Below are 26,726 nucleotides of genomic sequence, written 5' to 3'. Positions count from 1 at the left end.
CACACTCACTCACCCACCCCTCACACAGACTCACCCCCTCTCTCACATGCACTCACCACCTCTCAGACACACTCACCCTCCTCTCACATATTCATCCCCTCTCCCCTCACACACTCCCCTCCCTCTCATTCACACCCCATCACACATACTCACCCCCCTCACACACACTCAATCGCTCTCTCTCACACACTCAACCCCCTCTCATGCACTCACTTCCCTCTCACATGCACGCACCTCCCTCTCTCTCTCTCTCACTCAATCTCTCTCTCACACACACACACAAACATTCAATCCCTCCACCTCATATGCATCACTCCCCTCTCACACACACTCACCTCTCCAAGTTCCGCTCCAGCACTCTGCTCCAAGGCCTGCTCTGGCTTCCAGTTCTGACCACGCCCCCACCCCCTGGCCCCCCCGTTTTGACCCCCCCACCCACTCTAAGACCTGCTCCAGTTCCCCACTCCAAAGCCCACTCTGACCCCTGTTCTGAGGCCTGCTCCAATTTCTCACTCCGATCCATCTCTTGTTTGTCCTTTATTTGTGTGTCTATGTGTGCTGTGGTACTTTTAACAAGGGAATACAATTGTGTGCACACCAGTTCATGCAACTTGTTTTTAAAAAAGTTTTGTTTTATAATAAATCAATCATTCTGAGTTTATTGGTTAAAGTCTCTCCTATACTGGGTCTAACAGTAGCAAAGGTAAATGTTGGCCATTTTGCTGAGTGAGTTAAACTTTTAAACTAATGATGCGACGAGCAAAGTAGTGGAGCTAGATGAACTGTGCACTTCTACCCATTCCAGTTGTAATAGTATCTCAAAACAATGCCAGGTGCAAATAAAGCCATATAGGAATGGTATCCTTCAGTTTTATTTCCTCAAGCACATTTGAGGAAGTCATTCTGAATTTGAGACCAATGTATGGAGGAAGTGGTGCAGTGGAAAGCTGGAGGTCTTTCCACTCTCCAAGGAACATATCAGACTTCTTTTCGCTGTATTGAAAAGTTTCAGCGAATGCAGATTCGCTACAAACATTGCAAAGGAAACTAGATGAGTTTCGGAATTTGAATAGAAAGTAAGTGGGTATGGGCCAACATATTATTGTGGTCTCATGGAACTTCTTCGATTTTCTTTGGGAGTAGCAGGAGAATTCTCCAAGCTTTCTTTCTTTAAATTTATTTTTTTCTCTTTTTTCCCCTTTCCTGTTAGATTGTGTGACTGGTTAGTGAGGGTGGAAGGTTGATGGGGTTCAGAATATGCTTAAGTTGCACCATGACTATTGGGCAGGCAGGCTCAGTGAGCCAGCTGGTCGTCTTCTGTTCTGTTTTTGCACATTCATATATGTATTCTTCTTCTATTTCTTCAGGAATTTCCATGGACCAGCTGGAGCGATTCAGAAGAAGCCAACATGTCACTGCGCCCAGTGTTACTCACTCCATCTTTTGCAAGCATCAGCTCAAGTACATTTACTTTGAGGGATTTAGATAGTTTGAGAAAGGAGCATTGGATGAAGCTCAAAATAGCAGTAGATAGCAGGATGTGTTGATAGCAGAGGGAAAAAAACCTGCTGGCTTGAGGGCTAACCCACAGCTGCAAAACTCTAGGATTGGATCTTGCATGCCTAATTATAAAAAACACAGATGTTACCTGCAGACTCAAATGCTCAAAAGTCCAGAGAAGTCTGCAACTCATACCGGTGGTCTCCTGCGTATTGGCTTTGTGGAACTGTAACCCACTGTGGCATGTGAAAATTTCAGGAACTTCTTTCACACAGCTGACGTATCTCTCAAATACCTAAGCAGCTGGGATGGAGACCATGCACTCAAATATACAGAGATTAGTGCTGAGCTGAAATGTTGGAAAATTTAGTAGAATGATGTTACACAGCATTTTATGAACTTCACTACAACAGAGGTATGTCCCATAAAGATCAGTGGACATGATGAAGGAGTATCCAGTAGCAGGTACGTGCCTGAAGTAGGTATGGATGATTTCACAGCATGATGCTACATCCATATACCTTCCCCTTCAAATGATAGATGTGTAAGTAAATGAGCAGGACCAGCCAGACATTACAGGATCAGATACAATGACATTAGTTGCAAATCATATCTTATGACCTAACACAGTACTACCTCCAACCCAAATGGCCATCAGCCAATCATCTCATTTATTGCTGCAACTGGGAACTGGTTCCAGAAGACACTATTAGCAAGATGAAATGCAAGCATGAAACAGTTGAGGCACATACACTTACTACTTGGTGTAGAATTTGGTATTGAAGGTGTGTTAGGCCACTACATGTGTACAGGCTAATCAATGAGTGAGGCAACTCAGGCTTTTGGGTGAAAGCCTCATCCATGAGCAGTCAGCACATATCTTTTGCTATCTTCAAAAGAGTTTCGACAAAATGAAATGGTAAAAATATTTTCCATTAATTGTATGAGGTAGCAAAATCCAGTTTTTCAGTTAAACAGAAAGATAAATCTCGTGAAATAATTCACTTGTTTTAATATTTGAAGTTGGTACTATTGTTAAGTTATTTGAAAATACACAAAAAATCAACTAATTCCTCACAAATGTAAGTCTGCATATTATGTAAGCAAACATGTTTTAATTTATTATTTTCTAATTCGTTCAGATTGTTGAATTAATTTCCTATAGGAAGCAATGTTTGAGACAAATATACATTTGTACGAAGATGAGTTCTTTAACACTCTTAACAGTACTTCCCATAACAGGGAAAAGGTCACTGATCCAATGCAAGTCCATGCAAATCAGCCAATCTTGATGTGTTAAGTACTTTATATCATCAGGGAGCTGCTGATAGGTGATGCAAATCTCTTACCAACAACTTAACACCACAGCACAAAAATTATGGTCTATGATGTGCTGTCAGTTTAAAGGGAACCAATTTTAGGAGAATAAATGTAGGGTGCTGATAGCCGTGTCACGGTTCATTCATCAAATAGTCTAACATAATCCGCAGTGGAGCTTGCCACAATCAATATCTGTTTTAAGTAGATTAATTCCAGGGGTGACTTAAAGCGATATGAAAATACCTATTAGATCATCACAACATCCCACAAACTCAGTCATAATTTCAATTTAGACAAAATTTAGCCTTACCATACCAAATGAACTTTGAAGTTAAAAGAAACAATTGGTTTAATCAAAATTGAATATTAAATATATGCCAAATTAACCCTTAAGCCACAATTTTCTTTGTATCTTGACAAAAGCTTTTATGAATATTAATCACAAGACTGGTGAAATCTGTGGACTAATTTAAAATAATTCTTGTAGTATGAACATTTTCTTCCACTCGATATACAAATACTACTAGGCTAAACATATAATTTATGTGTGTGTGCTAAAGCTGTTTTGATAGTTAGGCTAATTGTTGGGAGCATAAGAGTTAGATTGAATTTGGAGATTTAACTCTGGCAGCACGTTGCTGGCATTTGGTTTAGGACATTACAAATTTGAATTCCAGCTTCAGTTAAAATTCAGAAATAACTTTCGTCCTTTGGGTTAATTTTGCAATTTCTCTGGATGGCTACCACACTGCAGTGAAGGAAAAGCAGTGATGACCTATCCTGCTCTCTTTGATCGTCCATGACAGCAGTCACTCAGGAGAGTAGAGCCAACCTGGTCTACTTCAGTAAATAAATGGAAGACTAAAAGAATCAATTTATCAGCTGGCAAAGGAACATTAAAGCCTCTCAAGAGGGCTTATTCTGATACTCTCCTCTGAGAGTCACTATCATTCCAGGAATTCCGACAAGATAGTGCTATGGCATTCAAGTTTAAAAGGTTTGATGGCTGTAGCCATAGAAAATAGTTACATTTTTAGGAGACACTTTTTGAAGTGGTGGAATGCTTTAGCAATATGAAGAAAATACAGTAACAACCTTTGATCAGAGGGTCATACAACCTTTGAGGTTAAACAAGTGAGTATCCATCAGAGGGCGGATTTAAATGCAAACCCTGACAGACATTTTCACTCATTTTAACTTCAGTGACTTGAATGCTTTCAGGTAATTTATAGAACCCTATAAGAATCAGATTGTGAATATCTCTGAATCGGGGGAGAATCAGTAAGAAGCTTTTATCTGCCAAAGAAATGATACATCAAGGCTTATATACACTTACAAGTGCACTTGCTTTGGAGAAGTATAAAGGCAGAATTGATTTGATTTGATTTATTATTGTCACATGTATAAACATACGGTGAAAAGTATTGTTTCTTGCGTGCTATACAGACAAAGTATACCGTTCATAGAGAAGGAAACGACAGAGTGCAGAATGTAGTGTTACAGTTATAGCTAGGGTGTAGAGAAAGATTAACTTAATGCATGGTGGGTCCATTCAAACGTCTGATGGCAGCAGGGAAGAAGCTGTTCTTGTGCCGGTTGGTACATGACCTCAGACTTTTGTATCTTTTTCCCAACTGAAGAAGGTGGAAGAGAGAATGTCAGGGGTGCGTGGGGTCCTTAATTATGCTGGCTGCTTTGCCGAAGCAGCAGGAAGTGTAGACAGAGTCAATGGATGGGAGGCTGGTTTGCATGATGGATTGGGCTACATTCACAACCTTTTGTAGTTCCTTGTGGTCTTGGGCAGAGCAGGAGCCAAACCAAGCTGCGATACAACCAGAAAGAATGCTTTCTATGGTGCATCTGTAAAAGTTGGTGAGAGTCGTAGCTAGCATGCCAAATTTCCTTAGTCTTCTGAGAAAGTAGAAGCGTTAGTGGGCTTTCTTAACTATAGTGTCGGCATGGGGGGACCAGGACAGGTTGTTGGTGATCTGGACACCTAAAAACTTGAAACTCTCAACCCTTTCTACTTCGTCCCTGTTGATGTAGACAGGGGCATGTTCTTCTCTATGCTTCCTGAAGTCAAAAACAATCTCTTTCGTTTTGTTGGCATTGAAGGAAAGATTGTTGTCGCCGCACTAATTCACAGATTCTCTATCTCATTCCTGTACTCTGTCTTGTCATTGTTTGAGATCCGACTCACTATGGTGGTGTCATCAGCAAACTTGAAAATCGAGTTGATGGGGAATTTGGCCACACAGTCATAGTGTGTATAAGGAGAAAAACTGTTGAACTATGCTGTGTGCACTTGACTTGAACCACCAGGAATGTTACAGTTCCAATCCTTTATCTGCTAAATTTACAGCTCTCATTTGGAGCATTTGTTGAAATAACTGCATATTTCCCTGCTCTCCAGTGATGTCTGCTGAAACGTGTGTGCAATTGTTGACTGATTATAGGATCTGACTGAGTTTTGATATTCCTTGATCCTTATCACCCGATCTCCCCACACCCTACCAAATAATCTATCAATACTTTCTACTACTTAAAGCCTGCCAACACATGTGGAACTGTACTTTGACATGAGTCACTTTTACTTTCAGGCAGTTTGAATGCTGTTGGATTGAGGGCCATGCTGCATGATGCAGGACCTAGGCAGATGTACTATACCACATTCAGATGTTCCTTTTGTAAATTTGAATTTTCAAAATGGTATATTCTTTCTTCAGGCAACATTCTCCGTTATGTATTTTCTGTACTTTTCTGGCTAAGTTTCTATAATTTTCACCAAATAGAAAATTAACAACTGAAAAGCTTATAAAATTATTAGGAAACTAATTTGGCAAAAATTTGAAAAACGATCTATTTGAAAAGCTTAACTATTGTAAGTCTCTGAGGGCTTAATAAAAAAAAATCTTTCAAATTGTTTAAGAAAAATGAATTCATTTGCCTATTTAATGTCATGGCCAAAAATTCTCATTTCACCATGATGTTACACATGTCCTCCTCGCTAACATCTTGAGACTTGTGCCAAAATTACGTGAGCTGTCCCACAGACTACTCAAGTAATAACTGGACAGAATCATACATTTCAATGTCAGATACTCCTCCATCACCATCTCTGCATATAACCTATTGTACTGGCAGGATAGGCCCACCAGATATGTGTGAAATCAATATTACATGAAAGGATATTCAAACCCTGATTTGCTATTTTTAAAAAAATGACTTTCTGCTGAGCCTAAAAAGATGGCTGCTACAAATCACATGCCCACAGGATTGGCCATTTGTTATGGAAGCTACCAACAGAAATTACAAGATTACAAGAACAAAATAATCCCGCTCTCAGCCTGTGGATCTCACACCTCATTGTACAGATCCCCTTGTTGCATGCAATCAACAAAAACATAGGGAACGCAGATGAATTCGCACCCGAACTTGAACTATCACAAAAGAGAGGGATCAAAACTCATTGTACTGTAAGAGATGCTAATAGCCGCCGTGTCTCTCTCCCAAGGGAAAGAATGGATTCTGGCCAGAAGCACAAAAGCTCAGTGTTAAACTGCAGTCAACCATTAATAGCCCATGCCATGTGATCCAAGTCTCTGGCCTTTTAGACAGTTTTAACATTACATCTGTGGTCTCACAGGTGGACTCTTTCACATCCAACTAGTGAACGCTAAGAACACAAGACTACACTGTTCCTCAAATCCTGTCTCTGGTAGAAGATTTCCTACCATTGCCTTCAGAACTGACTCAGTCTCTGTGTGTCAACTTTATCTTGCAGTTTAAGCACCTACTGTAAAGTGAATTCTACAACTCCAGTTTTTAGCCATTCCAGGTAGATACAATAAATCAAACAGTTATATGAGAGAAGAAGTTTGTCATCTGTTCCAGCCACAGATGATCCCTCAAAACAACATAACTAAAATGGGTTTATCATTTCTGTGTTAGCGAGATCTTGTGTGCGATTTTGTTGGTCTACCTTGTTAAACTTCACAATATACATTTTCGACAATTGTGTAATTATGTTAAAGGAGATTGGAGTGACACAGTGCTGTGAATTGCTGGTTTGCTTGGAGATCTAGCTGTGGTGTCAGTCCATTAAAAGTAAGAGCAACATGTGTCAAAATGATTTTAAAAAGCGCATTCCAGCAACCCTTAGATTGAAACAGATTCAGATAGCTTGTTTTACCTACCCAATGTGCAGAAATACAGCCAGTGTTGTCACTAATGGTTTTGGGGTTCAGTGTATGCCTGCTCATCAGTGACCGAGTAAGGAAACAAGACATAAGAATATGTTGGTACCAGTCCAGAGCTTTTGGTGTATCTTCAGCATCATCGACATCCTCAATCTAATCCCCCTTTAATAGCCAGTATGGCCTCCTCAAATGGAATCAAGGGATTATAATTTGTGAAAGATCCGGTAGTTCTCTTATTTCTTTCTTTTTATGTGTTATCTTTTTCTGCAAGCAAATAACTGGAGATTATATTACTTAGACCTGCACATGCCATGAGGTCCATCCTGAAACACAACCTGCTGACAGTAGATGAACTAAGTTGACTTACAAAGATTTCTTGTATAAAAGCTGTTAAAATGTCTGGCCGCTTACCTCTTTGGGCACCCCTTGGAGCTTCTCTTGAACCTAGCCTCCTATGTTTTTCTCTATGGGTGTAGAACAACATGAAAACTTTCAAGAAGAATTGGTATGGAGCTTCTCATCTGAATGAAAGCAATAAAGCTCTGTTATGGATGTGTTTGCTTTAAACCCAAGTCACAAAAAGGCACAGCGGAATACAGTAAATACAAAAAGAAGTGTAAGTTATATAAAGAAATTAAAATAAAAGTCCATGTTCTTTTTAGAAATGTTCTACTTCCTGGCTGAGGATTTCTGATGCACCAACACAATTCACTTGAAATCAGCCAAATTGATCAAGGAAATTATATTGAACATAGTGGTACTCTAATTGGCAGCATATGACCAGTGACGTCCCACAGAGATCTGTGTTGGGGCTTCAACTACCCACTATCTTTAAGACTTAGCTGACGGGATAGAGAGCGACATATCCACATTTGCTGATGATACAAAAGTGAGTTGTGTTATAAGTGGTGTAGATGGCAGCATAAAATTACAAAGGGATATTAATTGATTAATTGAATGGGCAAAACAGCAAAAGGATTTCAATATAGCCATGTGTGAGGTCATCCACTTTGGACGAAAAATGGACAGACCAGACAATTTCACAAATAGTGAAAGTCTAGAAGCAGTGCAGGTCCAAAGATATTTTGAGATCCATGTATATAGATTATTAAAATATCATCACCAAAGCAAATGGAACGCTGGCATTTACAATTAGAGGACTAGAATAAAAGAGCTTAGAAGTCATGCGACAGCTATACAAATCCAAGGAGTACTGTGTTTAGTTCTGAGCATCGCAGCTCAGGAAGGATAAATTGACCTTAGATGGAGTGCAGCTTAGATTTACTTGAATGATACCTGGACTCTCAGGGTTAAATTAGGAGGAGAAATTTCACAAACTAAGATTGTATTTCCTGGAATTTGGAAAATTAAGTAATTATGCTGAGGTTTTCAAGATATTAAGGGGAACTAATAGGTTTGATGGAAAGAAATTATTTCTGTTGTTTGGGGAATCCCAAATTAGAGCAAAGGCCTTTCAGGAGTGAAGTTCAGATATGCTTTTGAGTGCAAAAAGCAGTAGGAGTTTGGAACTCTCTTCTGCAAATGACAGTTGGTGCTGGGTCAATTATTAATTACATGTCTAGGGATATTTTAACCAAAGGTATTAAGTGACATGGGGCATTGTTAGGTCACAGAGCAGCCATGATCTCATTGAATGATAGAACAAGCTCACAGGGCTAAGTGTTCTGCAATTTTAACGCTGCTTTAAAAATTGTCCTGCTGTGGAAGGCAGTCCTGCCCACAAAACTGGGCACGACCGCAGTCTGAACTCCTCAATAAGGTGAGTTTCACCTATTGTTTTTAAAATTAAGCAATTTTTTTGGTGCAAAGTCATTAACAGGATTGTTTAAAACTTTTTAAACGTTAACAAACAGTTGACTTACTACGAAACTGACTAGTGTGCATCAATGAAAGTAGTACATGGTTAAGTGAATAGTCATTTTCAGTGAATTTAAACCAGGTTGCTCACAGGTGGTGGACTAGACTCTGACGAAAAATCCTTATATTTTGTGATAAACCCATTTTCAATTGCATTAATAAAATTGCACCAGGTAACAATTTTTTAACAAGTTAATGAATATTTTTACTGTAAGAAAACAGAAACAACTATTGTGCTGCCTAATTGCACTGGCCCGTGGAAGATTTTACATTTGCGATTATGCAAGTAAGTTGCAGCAGAGACCTGAAGCATAACTTTGCTTCAGTGTAATTTTGGGTACAATTTCTGATCAGATTGCTGATTGCAGCCAAAGTGAAAACTCTAGCCTGCTGAATGTTTGAATAATCCAGTGAATTAGTTAAGTCAATTAACTTGTACGACATAGGATTCTGAATAATTTAATAGAACAATTTTATGATTAGAATTTCAGGGTGTCCATAGCTTGGGTTAAAAGTTGCTGCTTATCATTCTCCCAGGCTGCAGTATTGCCATGCATGCTCAACATTTTCCTATGTGTTAAGACTGCACAAGCTAGATCCATTAATTGTTAGGAAGTTATAGCACAAATTATTAAGAGGCTATACATTCTGACCAGACTATCTGGGACGGTTACTTGATACTCTTTAAGTCTTGCTTTGGCCTTGCATTAGTTCTTCTGGCAATTCTCCCCAATTTGGGTGCAGATGAGCGGCACAGTAGCACAGTGGTTAGCACTGCTGCCTCACAGCACCAGGGATCCAAGTTTGATTCCCGGTTTGGGTCACTTTCCGTGCAGAGTCTGCACTTTCTCCCCGTATCTGCGCGGATTTCCTCCGGCTGTTCCTGTTTCCTTCCACAGTCCAAAAGACGTGCTGGTTAGGTGAATTGGCCAGGCTAACTTCTCCCTCAGTGTACCCGAACCGATGCCGGAGTGTGGCAACTAAGGGATTTTCACAGTAACTTCATTGTAGTGTTAATGTTAAAAAAAACTGGGTTCTGCCAACAATATTTACAATATTTACTGCCTGTAAGTTGTTCCCATGCTTGCTGGAATAAATGGTCTTGGGCATTGGTTCTCAAACTACAGTGAACCCTTCGGTTTTGTAGTTATTTTCCAGGAGGTATGTGGAATCATGTGAAAGTGCGCATGAGATGTCTGTGGTGCTTGCCAACAGGCAAGGGTAGACTGGCAAAGATCAAAATAAGGATAGGCTGACCCTCTAGTTAGGTATTTGCTGCCAAATAAACCTGTTGGACTTTAACCTGGTGTTGTGAGATTTCTTACTGTGCCTCTAGTTAGGAACAGGCATATCCACCTCACTGATATCTTTATGTATATCCCTGTTTTCTTAAAAGCATTATTAAAACACTATTTACGTGCAGCACTTTTATATTATAAGTATTACATAGTACCATATGTAGGTAGAGGGCAAGTAGTGGCTGTGATCACTGATCCATTTGAAAGAGGATCCTTCAGCCAAAAAAGTTTGAGAAGCATTGTTTTCATGGAAAGTGCCCTTCTATACCATAAAAGATAACCCTCCATAAATGAGTTCCTCCACTCATGAATCAGTACATCCAGTCCTGATAGAAACATGATGCATGCTGTTTTTATTGTAGAAACATAGAAAATAGAAGCAGGAGGATGCCATTTGACCCTTCAAGCCTCCCCTTGGCCTGCTCAATCCTACTCAGATGCAGGAATTTTAAGACTATATAGTGACCACTCTGGTACAAATCACTTCTGATGCTCCTTTGGTAAATCAGCTAGTGAAGAACCATAAGTTTACTGTTGTCAAAGTTTAGCAATTAAATCCTTGTGACATTAATAAGGGTCCAGATCCAATGTTCTTTATATTTGTTCCTTATCAACTTTCTCCGTATGCATTAAAGCTGATTACAATTGGCTGTAGGAAGGTGGCACAGAAGTCATAAATAAACAACTACTTTTCTCACCACTTTTAATTTACTCGCCATTAAGAAGGGTACATTCACTCAGTTACAAGAGTCAACAACAAAATCAAGTGTACAGAACCAAAATGCTGATCAGCTCATCCATGAATTACTTGTAAATTAATATTTTTTGTGTAGGAATTTTCACAAAGGCACATTGGGGCTGAAATTTCATAGTTATCTGTAATGGTTTGATACAACTGACTTCCGGGACTATTTCAGACAGTAGTAAAGAATCAACCACGTTGCTGCAGTTCTGGAATCACACGTAGTCCAGACCAAGTAAGGATGGCAGATGTCCTCCCATGAAGACCATTAGTGAACCATATTTTCTTCTAACGTCAATCCAGTAGTTTCATAATCATTACCTCCGTGATTGAATTTGGGCAGCAGTAATATTTTTTTGTCTTTGTTCATTTGTCTGTGAAAAACAAACTAAAGGATGTATTTCAACAAAACTTAATAACAATTGGATATGGCCCAAGGAAGAACTGATTAGTTTATAGCGAAGTTGTGGATCCAGATCCTGGAATTTTTTAAAGGAACATTTAACATTGGCAGATAGGATGAATTGACTTTTTTAGAATGTCACGGGCTGTTTTATTGAGAATGTTTGTTGATTGTTTTTGAATGTTGTAAATTGTCTTAGCTGCTGTGGCGGAATTTGTCACAGCACTCAAAATGTGAGCAGTTTATAGAGCTGTTTGTTGGATGTGGATTGGCTTGAAGCCTCCTCAGTAAAATGGACGCTCCTAAAAGAAATTTCATCTTTCATTATTGTAGTTACAGAGTATCAACCAGTCAGGGAAAATACTTAAAGAAGAGTAGCATTTTTTAATTGTAATGACATTGGGTTAACACAGTGCAGTGGAGGTATGCACTCTACTGGGTGTTCTCTACACTTGCTATTAATGAGATTAACTTTGTAATTCCAAGTTTATTAATTACAGCAGTGTCCTAGGCCCAACCATCTTCAGCTGCTTCATCAATGACCTGCCTTCCATCAGAAGGTAGGAATTGGGGTTGTTTGCAGATGATTGCACAATGTTCAACCCCATTCCCGATTCCTCTGATACTGAAACAGTTAATGTCCAAATGCAGCAAGACTTAGACAATATCCAAGCTTGGGCTGACAAGTGGCAAATAACATTTGCATCACATAAGCACCAGGCAATGACCATCTCCAACAAGAGAGGATCTAACCATTGCCCCTTGACATTCAATGGCATTACCATCACTGAATCCCCCACTATCAACATCCTGTGAGTTACCATTGACCAGAAACTGAACTGACTAGTTATATAAATACTGTGGCTAGCAGAGCTGATCAAAGGCTTTGACTCACCTCCTGACCCCACAAAAGCCTGCCCACCATCTACAAGGCACAGGTCAGGAATGTAATGGAATACTTTTCATTTGTTTGAATGAATGCAGTTCCGACAACACTCAAGAAGCTTGACACTATCCAGGACAAAGCAGCACGCTTGATTGCTACCCATTCCACAAACATCCACCACTGACCAATAGTGACAGCCATGTGTACCATCCACAAGATACACTGCAGGAACTCACCAAGATTCCTTAGACAGCACCTCCAAAACCCACAATCCCACCATCTAGAAAGACAAGAGCAGCAGATACCTGGGAACACCACCACATGAAGGTTCCCCTTCAAGTCACTCACCATCCTGACTTGGAAATATATCACTGTTCCTTCAGTGAAAACCCTGGAATTCCCTTCCTAACAACACTGTGGGCGTAACCACACCTCAGGGACTATAGGGCTCAATAAGGCAGCTCACCACCAACTTCTGAAGGGCGGAATATTTGGTGCGAATCAGATCGCAATTTTTCCACACTGGGAGAGGGGCGGGGCTTAAACTAGCTGGCAAGCCCAGCTTCACAGAGATTGAGCATAGTTTTTAAATGGTGCTCTCAAAAGTGAAATTGAAGACCCCCTCCCTTTCCCCACAGACATGACTCCCCTCATTCAAGGCATGTTTCCCCAATATAGATCGCCTGCATCGGGGCATTTCCAATAGGTCCCTCTTCATGCCCCCCATTCATGACCCCCTTCATGCCTCCATGACCTTCTTCATAACCCTCTTCATGTCCCCACTTCATGCACCCCTTCATGACCCCCTCAGGCTGCACTCCCTTGGCACTGTCCACGACACTTTGATAGTGTCCACCTGGCACCTTGGCTGTTCCCACCTGACACTGCCAAGATGCCAGTTGGCACTGCCAGGGTGCCAGGTGGCACTGCCAAATGGGCACTGTCCAGCTATATCCTCGGGGCTTTCAGGGGCCTCCAAGCCCCCCGCCATCACGCCATTTGTGGAGACCAGTCGTGATTCTTGCTGAGTTCTCACTGCGCCAAAGGGTTGGAGAATCCTGGGAACTGGGAGAATCCGGCTTCAAACACACTGCTCATCTGTTTCCCACCCTCACTGGACAGGAATGAGATTACACCCGGGCGCAATGGTTGGGAGGATTGCAACATGGTGTCACTCTGACACTGAATGCACTAGACCCCTCACCCATGATCCTCCAACCCCATGCCACTCCAACGTGATCGGTACCGGGCGCGATGCGGCCGGAAAGTCGCGGCCGTAGTTGAGTGCAGTCTTTAACAGAATCAATACTAAAAATGAATTCTCAGCCGCAAAGGAAACTGGCTTTCAGCAGTTGCCGGCAATAATATCTTTATGTTCTCATCTTTCTACCATGGATATCATAGGCTCATCTTGGGAATTCTTATGTATGTATGTTTAATGGGGACATAACAGATGTAGGAGGAAGAAGAAGTAACGAAGGGACACAGAATAGGTGCAGCATGGTGGCACAGTTGTTAGCACTGCTGCCTTGCAGTGCCAGGTACCTCGGTTTGATTCCAGCCTTGGGTGACTGTCTGTATGGAGTTTGCATGTTCTTCCTGTGTCTGTGTGGGTTTCCTCGTGGTGCTTTGGTTTCCTCCCACAGTCTAAAGATGTTAGGTTAAGTGGATTTGCCATGATAAATGCAGGGGGTTATGGGAATAGGGCGGTGGGTTGGGCCTGGTGCACCTGTCTTTCAGAGAGTTGGTGCAGACTTGATGGGCCGAATGTCTTCCTTCTGCATTGTAGGGATTCTATGGCTCTATAGTAAGGCTACACTAGGAGAGATTACATATTTCTCGAACATCTTACAGAAGAGGTCTGCTTAAGGAGGAAATAATTCAGGAAAGTAAACTGCATTTTCAATTACAAAATGCCCTACAAACATCCTCTCAAGTACCTGAAGCAAATAAACATACGTTGCAATACAGCACTTTGCATCACAAGGTTTACACAACACACGATATATACTGTATTTGGTCATATTGCTTTCTAGTGTGTTTTTACCCAACACATTAGAGAAAACATTTACAAAATGGGCCAGAAAAAATCTGCAGCGACAATTGGCCCTCCTTTTTCTCTGTCTACCATAGGATCCACTGACAGTCTTCAGGATCCCCAAAGCTGCTTCTTTAAGGAGGTCAGAAACTATTGTGCTGGAGACCACTGCTTGTGACCTAATTGAATGCAATGGAGTGCCAGATATATAAAGGCACTATTGAAAAATGTCAGGTGGAAACAGGTAGTTTATCTTCACAAGTCTGGAGAGATTATAAAACTTCCAACTGCATTTCAATGTTCTGGGTGAAAAGGAAATGCCATAAGGACTTTGTTCCACAAAGTGCAGATGATATGACTTCCAGCACCAACTCCAAACAGCCTGTTAATGCTAAAAGCACAATACTGCAGATGCTGGAACCTAAAACAAAAACAGAAAATGCTAGACAAGCTCATCAGGCCTGACAGTATCTGCGGAGAGAGAATAGAGCCAATGTTTCAAATCTGGATGACCTTTCCAGACTCGAAACGTTGGCTCTATTCTCTTTCCACAGGTGCTGTCAGACCTGCTGAGATTTTCCAGCATTTTCTGTTTTTTGTGTGTGAGCCTGTTAATGCTGCTTCATATCTTTTTTTAGGAGGATGACCAAGTCATAGTCCTGAAATTTGCTAATGGCTGCTGTGATCTGACTGTCATCCTTTTCTGCCAGATTCCCAGTTTCAAATATTGCTTCCCTCCAAGCAGTAGGAGATTTCAATTTCTCCCAGCTCTACCTTTTGCACCCTTAGGGCTTTTTCTTGCTCTAACTCTGGAGTGTTTTCCTGATTCCCTTGCCCCAATATATCTGGGGCAATGCAAGTTGGAATCGCTGTATAGTTTTTGCTCTCCCTCCAGGTTAATTACCTGATTCCATTTTAAGATGGGGTCAGGATTAGGACATCATGGCCGCCAGAAATCCTGTCCACCTCACTTGCAGTAGCACAATGGCACCGTTGAAATTTTGAAGCCAATTTGCTTATTCAACTGTGAAAAATATTAATGGATTATCCTTGTGCTTGCATCAGCAAATGTAATGTTCCAGTATCACCAGATGAACAGTGTAAACAGCACACACATGAAATTCTTTTAAGTGGAAGAGTGGACATAAACTCTGGCTATTTCCAGAGCTAACTGTTGCTACATTTTCATCTTCTACATACATAAACCACCATTTACAAAATATTACTCTATTTATAACTTGCTAATTTTGATAAGTGTACATCAAAGTTAAATTATTGTATCAAATATAAATGTTTAATTGAAGAACAAAAATGCATTTAGGCAAATTTGCTATCAGACAATAGTATTGTGCAATAAGGTAATCATCTGTGTAACTCTGGACAGTTCGAAATCTAGAATTGAAGTTAAACCAGACATTTAAGACTTTTATACGAATGTAATTAAGTTTAAATTAATTTAAACCAGAGTACTTTTTCCTCGTGTTTTTATGACATGGTGTCATCTGTAAAGATTATCAGTCCAAAGATGTGCGGGTTAGGTTGATTGGCCATGCTAAAAATTGCCCTTAGTGTCCTGAGATGCATAGGTTAGAGGGATTAGCGGGTAAAATATGTAGGGATATGGGGGTAGGGACTGGGTGGGATTGTGGTCGGTGCAGACTCAATGGGCCAAATGGCCTCTTTCTGTACTGTAGGGTTTCTATGATTGGCAAATGTAACCCAAAAATTCAAGCCAGGACCCCACTCACCTTGCCACAATCTTGTGCCGTTGTTCTGCTTTGGATTGGGGGCTAAATTTGGATAGGTCCTGAAAAGGTGCATGGAGAATAGGGCAGCATGGTGACACAGTGGTTAGCACTGCTGCCCCACAGTGCCAGGGACCCCAGGTTCAATTCCTGGCTTGGGTCACTGTCTGTGTGGAGTTTGCACATTCTCCCCGTGTCTGCGTGGGTTTCCTCTGGGTGTTCCGGTTTCCTCCCATGGTCCAAAGGTGTGCAGGTTAGGTGAATTGGCCATGCTAAATTCTCCCTCAGTGTACCTGAACAGGTGCCAGAGTGTGGCGACTAGTGGATTTTCACAGTAACTTCATTGCAGTGTGAATGTAACCCTACTTGTGACTAATAAATAAACTTTACTTTAACTTTACTATTCAATTCACGATACCACTGTTATTAACCAACAATCCCAATCAATCAGAAGTCATACCTAACATTCATATGCTTCACCTCACCCTCATAAACCTAGCACTGCTGCAAATCCCAGTTATATCTTGGCTTTGAAAGCATTCCTGTGACTGCAGCCACCAGTGAAGCTGAAACTATCAAAGGTAGTGATATCCTCATATCTAATCCTCCTTCATACATTCTGCTTTCCCCTCATTCTGCAATATCTTCTCTCTTACAAGTTGCAGATGGTGTACCAATTCACCACTTAACTCCCCCCGCCAAACCCTCACCACAACCTTGCCCTTGTACATTTTTTTCTTTTGGAGTTTCTTGGGCAAACATCTTCAATTGCTGCATCATGACCTTCCTTCCATCATTGATTTAGATTTGATTTGATTTATTATTGTCACATGTATTAGTATACAGTGAAAAGTACTTTTTCTTGCGCGCTATACAGATAAAGCATACCATTCATAGAGAAGGAAAGGAGAGAGTGCAGAATGTAGTGTTACAGTCATAGCTAGGATGTAGAGCCCCCAGGACATACCCTCTTCCATCTTCTTCCGTCGGGAAAAAGACACAAAAGTCTGAGGTGACGTGGCAACCGACTCAACAACAGCTCCTTCCCTGCTGCCATCAGACTTTTGGATGGACCCACCTCGCAACATCTTCCCAAGTCTTTTTTGACAGGGAGAATGAGAATAGTTTTGAATGATAGACTGACAATGTAAGAGAAGGGAGAGTAATTGACTGAGGAGATGGAATAACCAAAAGTAATAAAAAGAGCCTTGCACCTACGTCATGTACCTTTCACAACCACTAGATATCTCAAAGTATTTAAAAGCTGGCGAAAGCTTTGTGATATTGTCACTGTTGTAATTTAGGGAATAATACTTAATTTTTAACTTTGCCTAGTTTTGTTGTACAGTTGATGTTTATTTCAGATAATATGGGAGCTTCGAATCTATCAATTCTTGTCAAGCCATACTTTAATTAGATACCATGAAATAGATTTTTTGAAATCATCAAGTCAAATACTCCATCTAGTGGCCTTGTTAACTGGCAAAACTCATTTCCAATCAATCATAAACCAATGAAAGTTATACAGCTGGGTAGAAATAATTGTGAGCCTATTTTTGCACCCAGACTCATTGCAACATCTACACAAATAGAGGGCTGAAATTAGGCACCAATTCTGCCATTCAGGCAGCTAGCCCACAAGAAAATCAAATTTCAGTCTTGGATGAATTCTGGCGGAGTGGGTGACCAGGCAATGTGATAGTGAGGATAAGGGTTGCAATATTAAGACTATGGAGTTAATAGGAGCATTCCTGCACTCCCTAGCTATTCAATAGATGATTTTTTAAAAAAATTAAAATACTTGCTTTTGGTTGATGACTACAAGGGACCCTGAAGAATTTTGATAGCTCAGGTCCACTGTCATTGGAAACACATTTTTCAAACAGCCCTTCAACTGGACCCTCATCGACATATTTAAATAACTCAGTACCTACTTTAGGCATCCATATGTCCCACTGTTAAGTTTGCACAGACCAGCCCACTGCTAAATTGGTATACTTTCAGGTGTAGAATTGGTGCAAGGCATATCAATTTTTTACCCCAATATGTCCTTGAATCCAGTTACAGTCTATCTAGGAAGCTAATAATCACTCTACATCCACTATCGATTCTATACGAGTGTGAGGTTTTAGAAGATGGTTATACTATAGACTGTTTCTTTTAATTCAAGGTAAAAGGGAGCACGTGATCTGCTATTAGTCCTGTCCAATAATAAACCTGTATGGCCTGGGGTACCTCAGAATGAGGGCTAATGTAAAGCCTCACTGAAAGTCAGGTGCCAGGTTTAACACTTGAACACAAAGGATAAACTGTCTTAGCTCTGTGTAAGTGTGTAAAAGTGTAAAAGCTCTGTGTACGTGTGTAAAAGCCAAAGGTGGGGGGGGGGGGGTGCAGGGGGAGAGTATGAAAACAACAGCTGCTGTTAAGAGCAGGGAAAAGGCTGTTCTCTGTTAGCTACCAGGCAGAATGCAGTTGGGAGCTCATCCTCTAGTCAAAGAGATGGAGCCTGGAGAGATTGATGGACACTCAAGATTCGTCTTTATGTGGCCGAGAGAAGGAATCACCGGAATGGGGCTTGGTGCAGGAAGTTGGTTTGGGGAAACTCAGAGGAATGAGGGAAACAACTTTTGGTGGGCACTGGATGTCATGACTCAGTGAAATGGGGAGAAACAAGCCTATTGGAAGCTGGGAATAATTTTGGACTGGCTTCTGAAAAGACAATAACTTTTCAATAGGTGTGGTATAATGTATAAACATGGCATAGGGTCATTGGCCATGTTACGAAATTAATAAGTGACATTTTCTGTACTTTAATGTATTAGTTGCCTATGCCTAATATCCTCTGATTAGTCACTAATACAGCCTTCTGGACTCAGCAGTGAGTTCATTTGGTGGGATCTTTAGCCCACTCTCGCCATCTATGAGTTTGCTGGCATAGCCTCAAGATGCGGTGAAACTCAGAAGTTGCGTATCCTGCTGGTGAGATCATGATTTCCGATTCTCGCTGCCCCTCACAAAGCTCAGCTGCCTTGTTTAAAGAGTGCCCCTATCAGAACATGAATGATCCTCCCCCACCAGCCCACTGATCGGAGTTGGCAAATACATTTAAATACATTTTAATATAATTAACACGACCAGATATTGACCCCCTCCGCCATATATTTACACCACACCACCATTGTGGTTACAATAGGCTCAGCAAGACGTAAGCATGTCCTGGGGATTCCCCGCTGAAGTAAAGGTGAGTATAACCCGCGGTGAACACCCCCTCTGGCACTGTCCCCCCGGGGAACAACACCTGGCACTGCCCCTTGGCACAGGTTGGCACCATATCAACCTGGCAGTACCAACTTGTAACAGGCGTCATGTGTCGGCGCAGGCTTGGTGGGCTGAGGGGCCTGTTCCTGTGCTGTACTGTTCTTTGTTCCTTGTTCTTGGTACTAGTGGTGGGACAACAAAGGTTCACTGATATGAGGGGTTGTTTTATGATGAGAGGCTGAGTAAAGTGGGCTTATATTCTCTGGAATTTAGAAGAATGAGAGGCCTAAAAAACGCTGAAGGGGCTTGATAGGATAGATGCCGAGATGGGGAAATTCAAATCATTGGCCACAGGCTCAGGATGAGGGCTACTGATCTTTTAGGACTGAGATGAGGAGAAACTTCTTCACTCAAAGGTAGGTGAATCTTTGGAATTCTGTACTCAGAGGGTTGGGATTGCCCCATAGTTGAATACAATTAAGTCTGAGAGGCATATTTTTGGTCTCTCAGGGAATTAAAGGATTTGGAGAGAATGTAGAGGAGTGGAGTTGAAGCCCAAGATCAGCTTCAATCATATTGAACGGTGGAGCAGGCTCAATGGGCCAGATGATCTACTCCTTCTTCTGTTCTTGATTTTAGTTTGTTACAGGTAAAAGTCTTAAAAGGTGAAATCTTGTCATGTGATTTCTTTATGTCGGTCACTGGGAATTCAAATTTCTTCTTAAAAGTAATCCTTCTGTTTGTAACTTTTGTTCTTAGAAATATTGTCATTAGTTTATTGATTGAATTACACAAAAACCTACCTCTTCTTTCATGATCCGTACTGGTACCAAATTATATTGTAAGCTCAGAAAAGTCACTGAAGCAATGACATCAACTCTATTTCTTGGGCCGTGTGTTTTCAGATGAAGGGCAGGATTTTACAGTCTCGCTTGTCCCAAAACTGGAAAATCCTGCCCGAGGTCAACGGACCTTCCCATGCTCCGCCCCTCGCCCGCTCCGATTCCTGTGGCGGCCGGGCTGGTAAATGCAGGCCAAAATGTTAACTGAGAGCCTGTTTGGGTTGACATTAAAATCCTATTTGAAAGGGAGCAGGAATTATCCCAGCATCATAGCAAACATCTTTCTAAAACACTACAATCAGATTTAATTGCCATTTATCTCAGTGATATTTGTGAAATATTGATGATGTTGAAGAATTGCTGCTATGTTTGCATACATAACAGCCAAAAGAAAATTAAATACAAATTGGAGCATTTTGAGATGACATTGCAAGACACCTTATAAATGCAAATTTTCTTTTTAATTAATATAATTGGTAGATGATGAATTCAAAAAGGAGGATTTACATTTTGCAACCAAAAATAAAGAATATGTAGTTATCTGTAAATAACCACTACTCATGACAAACACAATCCTTTTTATAGAATAAATATATCTGCAATAATATTGAAACAGGAGAAATAATGTGAATGGAAGGAAAGAAAGTTCATCTGTCCTTTTAGTAGTCGTAAAAGGTCGGTAGTCTTTTAATAATAATGATCTCTGGTTGAAAGATTTTTATTTTCTATGGATCTTCTCATGGCTGAATGGTTCAATTCCTGTTATTATCATTGTTAGTTACTGCTGTGGTGATGTTGCACATCCCAGTTGGATTTTTAAGATATTTGTTAAGTTTCTCAGTCAATTTGGATGTTGATTTTGATCAGTGAAGTGGAATGGTAAGCAAAGCTTTTGCTCCAATAATCAATGATCAGTAAGTAACTGTGCACAATCCGAATGATTTTGACATCCTGTGTATTTCAATGCCAAACATGTCAGAGTTAACAAGATATCAATGCTTGGAATATAGATATATCATCCTTCTCCTCCTCCTGTCCCACCATTGTTATGGTGGATCTGCAGGCAAGGAGGATGGAAGACAAAAATTGGTGAGTATCCCCTTTTTGGGATTAAGGAAACAGAAAAAGGTTTTGAAAGATTTGGCTGTGCGGTTCTTCATTGGGATCTAATGGTGACAATGCAGATGCTCATTTAGTAACATGGTGCTGAGAAGATACCCTGTACTGCTGACCTCATCGTTTCCCATGGCAAGATCTGCATGCCTCCCCATGAGCTTCCTGGTCTTGTTGTCGATAGAGCTAAGTGTTTAAAGGTGGAAAAACCATCTTATTTGGCCTGTTCTTGACAGGCATTTTGTACCATTTTCTTCTGCAGATTAATAAGCAAATGAATGAGAAGCATTTTATTTGAGTGGTGATTGATTCTGACATTCTTATGTTGAAAGTGGATAGTTGGGTTGGGAGTGTTTAGTGAGATATGTAAAGCAAGTACACAGTGTTGACATTCAATGTTATTCACTGACGTACAATTTTCCTGAACGGTTTGGTGGGCTTATCCCTGAGCTGGACTGTCCTCTGATTGAAGTAATTCAATTCAACCATTGTTTCCAAATAGTTCACACTCTGTCCCCTAGATGGTCTAACTAAAAATTGCAAGTTAGTCTTCTTTCATAAATTATTTGAAAATACAATATAAAAACATTTCCTAGTTTTAGTGGGAAGTTTTATACATATGAAACTGGTTTCACTATTCCCAACAGTAACACAGATGTAAACGAGAAATTAAGTGAAGCAACTTAACTTCTACATACATATATTTTTGGGAAAATTCCATGAGTCATTCATATTTGGGAACATATTCTTGACTCTGGAAAGTACAGTGCTGCGACAGGCTAACCAAACTAACACCACTGTAATGCTACTTTAATAAATAAATCATTTGTTAAATCAGTCCAAAGATGTGCAGGTTAGGTGGATTGGCCATGCTAAATTGCCCCTTCATGTCAGGGGGACTAGCTAAGGTAAATGCTTGGGGTTATGGGGATAGGGCCTGGGTGGGATTGTGGTCGGTGCAGACTCAATGGGCCGAATGGCCTCCTTCTGCACTGTAGGATTCTATGTTTCTATGTTTTCTATGCTATATATCTTCAAATTGAATAACAAACTAAGGACTCTAGTCTTAACTTCTTTCTCTACTATCTGTCATCTTTGACAAGTTAAAAAGCATTTGCAGACAAACCCAAGTTTTTTTTGGAGGGAATATCTGATTCTATAACCATACACTTGTACACTTTCCCTGCTAGAATGTTTCTGTTCCAGCTATTGTACTGCATTGTTTACAAGCCTCATTTCATCCATTCAAGTTGGCTCAATTTGCATCTGGGAGATCAAGGGCAGCGAAGTTGTTGGTATTTTTAAATGTCCAGAGAGCACTCTCATGATAGCTACATGTAAAATTTTATGTGAATGTTGAATGTGAATGTTGACTTCTGTTGGGATTTGAGTGGTGATTGAGTCAGGCATTCTCATATTGAGGTGAGAGCAGGGACCAGTGATGTAATGATAATACACTGTATTGATATTCAGTTAAAATCACTGAAATACAATTCCTCCCAACATAATGGTTGGCATGTCACGGACTTGAATTGTCCCTTGATTGCAGAGCATAAAATAACACGGAGGTTAGCTCATAAATAGTCAAAGCAATCAGTAATGACATGTTTTTTAAAAAATCAATCGGTTGAATGAAATTGTTGTCTATATAACATTTTCAGTTTTACATAGGTTAACTTGATAACATGCCAGCTAGCTATTTCCATGTTCAGATGATATTTATTTCACTGCAGTTTCTCTCTTATTCGCCTGTCCTTTCCTGTGACACATACTGGGATGTACTTTCAAAGAAGCAAGTACCTTTCTGGCACCATGTCCAAGTGACTGTTTAATGGGTAAGTTTGTCCAACAGGAGGCATAATAGCAAACTCAAACATTTCTATAGAATCATAGAAATTTACAGCAAGGATTCGACTCATCATATCCATGATAAGGAACCATCCAGCCTAATTCCACTTTCAGGCTCTTGGTCCATAGCCTTGCAGGTTACAGGACTTCAAATACATATCCTCGTAAATTTCCTCTGTATCCTCTCTAGTCACATCCTTCCAAAATATTCGATGTCCAGATCCCACACCATATTCCAGCTGTTCCCTAACTAGCGTTTTATACATGCATATTTTGTAATTTAGGAATGGATTCATGCTGATTGGTTTCAACAAGGATAGAATTTTCTTTGATACTCCTGGTTTAGAGATGGAAACAATCAGCTCGATACCAATCACATGTGTAATATGGGATTTTCTTCGTCTGTCTGGCTCACAACCGCAAACAGTTCAACATTGAACTTTCACGGGAACACAACAGCGTGATTTTCTAAATATTCTATCCTGTTCTTCCTAAATACAGGATTCAAACCAATAATATATTCTGTTTCTTTTTATCCCTTTTTAAAAAATTATTCCAACCAAAAAACCAAATTCAAATTGAATCCAATTCATACCCCACACACCCCGGACATTCTCTCTTCCACCTCTGCTGTTGAGACAAAGATACAAAAGAACGAGGTCACGTACCAACCGACTCAAGAACAGCTTCTTCTCTGCTGCCATCAGACTTTTGAACAGACCTACCTTGTATTAAGTTGATCTTTCGCTACACCCTAGCTATGACTGTAGTACTACATTCTGCACCCCCTCCTTTCCTTATCTATGAAAGGTATGCTTTGCCTGTATAGCACGCAAGAAACAATACTTTTCACTGTATACTAATACGTGTGACAATAATAAATTAAATCAGAGACAAAAAGATCCAAGCTGACAAGGTGAGACATTTCAACCCATCCTGGGCTTGATCTGATGTTTCGTCTTAGCCTAAAGGCTAAGATGGCTTTGAAAAATTGCATCAGGTAAAGCCTCGGTCTAACCCCATTGGCTACCCTGATCCTTTATTGTACCCTGTCCTGTGCGAACCTCCTGTTTGATCATGGTTTCACCCCTACTGTTTCTTTATTATCCCTTCATTTGAGTAATCAAATAATGTACATTTTCATAATTTAAAAACTGATCATTTGATTTTTATTTGGGTGATGTGCAGCCTTTTAAAATTATAGTTGTTAGACTGAAAGATGGCAGTAGTTCAACTGTATCGACTACCACAAGCATGTGGAACCTACATCGAAGAGAATTTTAATTCCCATCATGCAGACGGTTAAAATAGGGTCGGCAAAATACTTCTAACGTTGCCACACCTCAACATTTACTTGCAACATCTTCCCGAATACCTATCATTGTATGCTGGGTTTTCAGAAAATGTTAGATTTGAAGAGAAAGCTGAGGGGCAGCAGAGATGGAATGAGAGAGAGAGGACAGGACGAGGGGTAGAGTGATGAGATTGGGGAAAAATATGAACAGTGGGGTGGTGGGAAGGGATATGGGAGATAATAAAAGCAAGAGGGTGGCAGAAAGGAGCAGAGAGGTTAAGAGATGGAGTGAGTGAAAAAATATTTATTGATGGTAACATAGGGTGTGAACAACAAAGTATTAAGCAGGGTATTTGATTTGATTTATTATTGTCACATGTATTAGCATATAGTGAAAAGTATTGTTTCTTGCGCACTATACAAAGCATACCATTCATAGAGAAGGGAACAAGAGAGTGTAAAATGTACAGTCATAGCCAGGGTGTAGAGAAAGATCAACTTAATATGAGGAAGGTCCATTCAAAAGTCTGACGGCAGCAGGGAAGAAGCTGTTCTTGAGTTGGTTGGTATGTGACCTTAGACTATTGTCTCTTTTTCCCAACGGAAGAAGGTGGAAGAGAGAATGTCCGGGGTGCGTGGGGTCCTTGATAATGCTGGCTGCTTTGCTGAGGCAGCGGGAAGTGTAAACAGAGTCAATGGATGGGAGGCTGGTTTGCGTGATGGATTGGGCTACATTCATGAGCTTTTGTAGTTTCTTGCGATCTTGGGCAGAGCAGGAGCCATACCAAGCTGTGATACAACAGAAAGAATGCTTTCTATGGTGCATCTGTAGAAGTTGGTGAGAGTCGTAGCTGACATACTAAATTTCCTTAGTCTTCTGAGAAAGTAGAGGCGTTGGTGGGCTTTCTTAACTATAGTTAAGTAGGATGCAATTTAGGGGATACTGGAAAAGGGCAACAGGAAGAAATGGAATCTGGGATTCCTGTAGCAAATTTAAGAGTGCTACTATTCCTATATGTTGCAGCCATGCTTTCTACCAAAATCCTCTTCCTCTTTGTGACCTTAAAGTTGCCGGCATCCCTGCTGGATCCTTCCCTGCACCTATCACACATTAGCATGCCCGGAAACTTGCCCTGCCCCTCAGCACGTCAAAGCAAGTCCATAGTCCAGAACAATGACCAAATGCAGCCAAAGAAGAAAACACCATAGAGAAGAGAAAGAGTGCTAGAAGCAAAGAGGGAGAGTGAAAAAGACTAAGAAATAGAAGCAAGTTAATGTAAGACAGGTAAGACAAAGGCTAAACAATTCACCCTGAGTTACATTACAGGTGATCCATTAGTAATTTAAAAAGGATGACCGTCACCTTTCATGAACATTTCAATTTCCTCTCATTTGCGTGAAACAACTACAGATTACAACCAGAAATATCAGGAACCTGCCAAGAGGGTGTAAAAGCTACACGAATCATTAATCAATAAACTGTTAACCATTAAGACAACTGGGAAAGAAAGAAGTGAAAATCACTCCAAATAGTCAACAAAACTTGCATTTCAATAGCCCCTTTAGTGTAGTAAACTGTCCAAAGGCACTTCACAGGAGCATGAGCAGAGTAAATTTGACAATGAAGCACAGAAGGAGATGTGAAGACAGTTTAGTCCAAGAGGTAGGTTTTAATGAATAACTTAAAAGAGAAACATGAAATAGAGAGATGGAGAAGTTTAGGGCCTAGACAGCTGAAGACATTTCTTTTATTCATTTCTGGGATGTGAGCATTGCTGGCCAAACCACCATCTATATGGCACACCCCGAATTGCCCTTGAGAAAGTGGTGGTGAACTGCCTTCTTAAACTGCTGCAGTCCATGTGATGTAGATATACCCACAATGCTGTTAGGGAGGGAGTTCCAGGATTTTACCCACTGAAAGTGAAAGAACAGCGATATATTTCCAAGTCAGGATGGCATGTGGTTTGGAGGGGAACTTCCAGATGGTGGTGTAGCCATGTATCTGCTGTCTTTATCCTTCTAGATGGTAGCAGTCATGGGTTTTGGAAGGTGTTGTCTTAAAAGCCTCAGTAAGTTCCTACAGTGCATCTGCTGCCACTGTCTGTCCGTGGTGGAGGGAATGGATATTTGTGGATGGGGTAACAATCAAATGGGCTGCTTTGTCCTGGATTGACAAGCTTCTTGAGTGTTGTTGGAGCTGTGCTCATCCAGGCAAGTGAAGAGTGTTCCATCGCACTCCTGACTTGAGCCTTGTAGATGGTGGACAGGTTTTGGGGTGGCAAGAGATGAATTATTGATGCAGAATTCCTAGCCACTGACATACTCTTGTAGCCACAGTATTTATCTGGCTAGTCCAATT

General features: G+C 40.6%; 1 protein-coding gene across 1 annotated transcript in view; it reads left to right on the top strand.

The window, feature by feature from the left end:
• Positions 1-26,726, top strand: part of LOC144501325 (uncharacterized) — a 96,854-nt gene that overhangs the window by 10,446 nt on the left and 59,682 nt on the right. The window contains exon 2 of the mRNA XM_078224936.1: positions 1,368-1,965. The gene's annotated coding sequence lies outside the window, so the exon portion shown is untranslated. The remainder of the gene's footprint in view (positions 1-1,367; positions 1,966-26,726) is intronic.

This window comes from Mustelus asterias, chromosome 12, assembly GCF_964213995.1.
Source record: "Mustelus asterias chromosome 12, sMusAst1.hap1.1, whole genome shotgun sequence".
NCBI classification, from domain to species: Eukaryota; Metazoa; Chordata; class Chondrichthyes; order Carcharhiniformes; family Triakidae; genus Mustelus; species Mustelus asterias.
This window is presented reverse-complemented; position numbering and strand designations above follow the sequence as displayed.